The sequence below is a fragment of the Cebus imitator genome, unplaced genomic scaffold (genome assembly GCF_001604975.1).
Source record: "Cebus imitator isolate Cc_AM_T3 unplaced genomic scaffold, Cebus_imitator-1.0 Scaffold9, whole genome shotgun sequence".
NCBI lineage: Eukaryota > Metazoa > Chordata > Mammalia > Primates > Cebidae > Cebus > Cebus imitator.
Genome location: NW_016107324.1, coordinates 8,024,207 through 8,028,407, shown reverse-complemented (window position 1 = coordinate 8,028,407; position 4,201 = coordinate 8,024,207). Strand labels below are relative to the sequence as shown.

Here is a 4,201-nt window from a genome sequence, read left to right as displayed (position 1 = left end):
GACTACAGGCATGCGCCACCATGCCCAGCTAATTTTTTGTATTTTTAGTAGAGACGGGGTTTCACCATGTTGACCAGGATGGTCTCGATCTCTTGACCTCGTGATCCACCCGCCTCCGCCTCCCAAAGTGCTGGGATTACAGGCTTGAGCCACCGCGCCCGGCTTTTAATTATACTTTTAAGTTCTGGGATACATGTGCAGAACGTGCAGGTTTGTTATATAGGTGTGTACACATACCGTGGTGGTTTGCTGCATCCATCCCCTCCCCTTGCCTCCGTCATCTACATTAGGTATTTCTCCTAATGTTAGCTCTCCCCAGTACCCCCACTCCCTGCTATCCCTTCCCTAGCCCTCCTACTCCTGACAGGCCCCAGTGTGTGATGTTCCCCTCCCTGTGTCCATGTGTTCTCATTGTTCAACACCCACTATGAGTTAGAACATGCTGTGTTTGGTTTTCTGTTCTTGTGTTAGTTTGCTGAGAATGATGGTTTCCAGTTTCATCTATGTCCCTTCAAAGGACATGAACTGATACTTTTTTATGGCTGCATAGTATTCCATGATGTATATGTGCCACATTTTCTTTATCCAGTCTATCATTGATGGGCATTTGGGTTGGTTCCAAGCCTTTGCTATTGTAAACAGTTTCACAATGCATGTGTCTTTATAGTTGAATGTTTTATAATCTTTTGGGTATATACCCGGTAATGCGATTGCTGGGTCAACTGGTATTTCTGTTTCTAGATCTCTGGGGAATCACCACACTGTCGTCCACAATGGTTGAACTAATTTACACTCCCAGCAGTGTAAAAGTGTTCCTATTTCTCCACATCCTCTCCAACATCTGTTGTCTCCTGACTTTTTAATGATCGCCATTCTAATTGGCGTGAGATGGTAACTCAATGTGGTTTTGATTTGCATTTCTCTAATGACCAGTGATGATGAGCTTTTTTTCATATATTTGTTGGCTGTATAAATGTCTTCTTTTGAAAGTGTCTGTTCATATCCTTTGCCCACATTGTTTTCTTGTAAATTTGTTTAAGTTCTTTGTAGATTCTGGATATTAGCCCTTTGTCAGATAGGCAGATTGCAGAAATTTTTCCCATTCTGTGGGTTGCCGGTTCACTCTAATGATAGTTTCTTTTGCTGTGCAGAAGCTCTTAAATTTAATTAGATTCCATTTTTCTATTTTGGCTTTTGTTGCCATTGCTTTTGGTTTTTTTGTTTTTAATTGCATTTTAGGTTTTGGGGTACATGTGAAGAATACGCAAGATTGTTGCGTAGGTACACACGTGGCAGTGTGATTTGCTGCCTTCCTCCCCATCACCTATATCTGGCATTTCTCCCCTTGCTGTCTCTCCCCAACTCCTCACCCCCCACTCTCCCTCCCCTATTATCCCCCAACAGACCCGAGTGTGTAGTGCTCCCTTCCCTGTGTACATGTGTTCTCATTGTTCAACACCCGCCTATGAGTGAGAACATGCGGTGTTTGATTTTCGGCACTTGTATCAGTTTGCTGAGAATGATGGTTTCCAGGTTCATCCATGTCCCTACAAAGGACACGAACTCATTGTTTTTGATGGCTACATAATATTCCTGGTGTATATGTGCCACATTTTCACTGTCCAGTCTATCATCAATGGGCATTTGGGTTGGTTCCAGGTCTTTGCTATTGTAAACTGTGCTGCAATGAACATTCGTGTGCACGTGTCCTTATACTAGAACGATTTATAATCCTTTGGATATATACCCAGTAATGGGATTGCTGGGTCAAATGGAATTTCTATTTCTAGGTCCTTGAGGAATGGCCACACTGTCTTCCACAATGGTTGAACTAATTTACACTCCCACCAACACTGTAAAAGTGTTCCTATTTCTCCGCATCCTCTTCAGCATCTGTTGTCTCCAGATGTTTTAATGATCGCCATTCTAACTGGCATGAGATAGTATCTCAGTGTAGTTTTGATTTGCATTTCTCTAATGACCAGTGTTGATGAGCATTTTTTTCATGTTTGTTGGCCTCATGTATGTCTTCTTTTGGAAAGTGTCTGTTCGTATCCTTTGCCCACTTTTGAATGGGCTTGTTTTTTTCTTGTAAATCTGTTTTAGCTCTTTGTAAATTCTGGATATCAACCCTTTGTCAGATGTGTAGATGGCAAAAATTTTTTCCCATTCTGTTGGTTGCCGATTCACTGTAATGACTGTTTTTTTTGCCGTGCAGAAGCTTTGGAGTTTGATTACGTCCCATTTGTCTATTCTGGCTTTTGTTGCCAATGCTTTTGGTGTTTTAGTCATGAAGTCCCTGCCTACACCTATGTCCTGAATGGTTTTGCCCAGATTTTCTTCTGTGCTTTTTATGGTGTTAGGTCTTATGTTTAAATCTTTAATCCATCTGGAGTTATTTTTTGTATAAGGTGTCAGGAAGGGATCCAGTTTCAGCTTTCTGCGTATGGCTAGCCAGTTTTCCCAACACCATTTATTAAATAGGGAATCCTTTCCCCATTGCATGTTTTTGTCAGGTTTGTCAAAGATCAGATGGTGGTAGATGTGTGGTGTTGCTTCTGAGGCCTCTGTTCTGTTCCATTGGTCTATATCTCTGTTTTGGTGTCAGTACCGTGCTGTTTTGATTACTGTAGCTTTGTAGTATAGTTTGAAGTCAGGTAGCATGATGCCTCCAGCTTTGTTTTTTTGTGTGTTTTTTTAACTTAGGATTGTTTTGGCTGTGTGCACTCTCTTTTGGTTCCATATGAAGTTTAACATGTTATTTTCCAATTCTGTGAAGAAAGTCAGTGGTAGTTTGATGGGGATAGCATTGAATCTATAAATTACTTTCTGCAGTATGGCCATTTTCACAATATTGATTCTTCCTAACCATGAGCATGGAATGTTTTTCCATCTGTTTGTGTCCTCTCTTATTTCCTTGAGCAGTGGTTTATAGTTCTCCTTGAAGAGGTCCTTCACATCTCTTGTTAGTTGTGTTCCTAGGTATTTTATTCTCTTTGTAGCTATTGTCAATGGGAGTTCACTCATGATTTGGCTGTCTGTTTGCCTTTTATTGGTGTATAGGAATGCTTGTGATTTTTTGCACATTGATTATGTATCCTGAGACTTTGCTAAAGTTGCTTATCATCTTAAGGAGATTTTGGGCTGAGACGATGGGCTCTTCTAAATATACAGTCATGTTGTCTGCAAAGAGAGACAATTTGACTTCCTCTTTTCCCAATTGAATACCCTTTATTTCTTTTTCTTGCCTGATTGCGCTGGCCAGAACTTCCAATACTATGTTGAAAGGGAGTGGTGAGAGAGGGCATCCTTGTCTTGTGCCAGTTTTCAAAGGGAATGCTTCCAGTTTTTACCCATTCAGTATGATATTGGCTGTGGGTTTGTCATAAATCGCTCTTACTATTTTGAGATAATGTTCCATTAATACCTAGTTTATTAAGAGTTCTTAGCATAAAGTGCTGTGGAATTTTGTTAGAGGTCTTCTCTGCATCTATTGAGATAACCATGTGGTTTTTGTCTTTGGTTCTGTTTATGTGGGATTACATTTATAGATTTGCATATGTTGAACCAGCCTTGCATCCCCGGATGAAGCCTACCTGATTGTGATGGATAAGCTGTTTGATGTGCTGTTGGATTTGGTTTGCCAGTATTTTATGGAAGATTTTTGCATCAATGTTCATCATGGATATTGGCCTGAAATTTTCTCTTTTAGTTGTATCTCTGCCAGGTTTTGGTATCAGGATGATGTTGCACTCATAAAATGAGTTAGGGAGGATTCCCTTTTTTTGTATTGTTTGGAATAGTTTCAGAAGGAATGGTATCAGTTCCTCTTTGTACCTCTGGTAGAATTTGGCTTTGAACCCGTCTGGTCCTGGACTTTTTTTGGTTGATAGGCTATTAATTGCTACCTCAACTTCAGACCTTGTTGTTGGTATATTCAGGGATTCAACATCTTCCTGGTTTAGCCTTGGATGGTTGTAAGTGTCCAGGAATTTATTCATTTCTTCTTGATTTACTGGTTTATGTGCATAGAGGTGTTTGTAGTAATCTCCGATGGTAGTTTATATTTTTGTGGAATTGGTGGTAATATCCCCTTTATCATTTTGTATTGCAACTATTTGATTCTTCTCTCTCTTATTAGTCTGGCTGGTGGTCTATCTATTTTGTTGATCTTTTCAAAAAAGCAGCTCCTGGATTTATT

The 4,201-nt window shown here is 40.1% G+C and overlaps 1 protein-coding gene across 5 annotated transcripts in view; it reads left to right on the top strand.

Moving 5' to 3' along the window:
* The window catches only part of DUT (deoxyuridine triphosphatase), a 21,671-nt gene that overhangs the window by 6,330 nt on the left and 11,140 nt on the right, over positions 1–4,201 (top strand). The gene's annotated exons all lie outside the window — the stretch shown is intronic.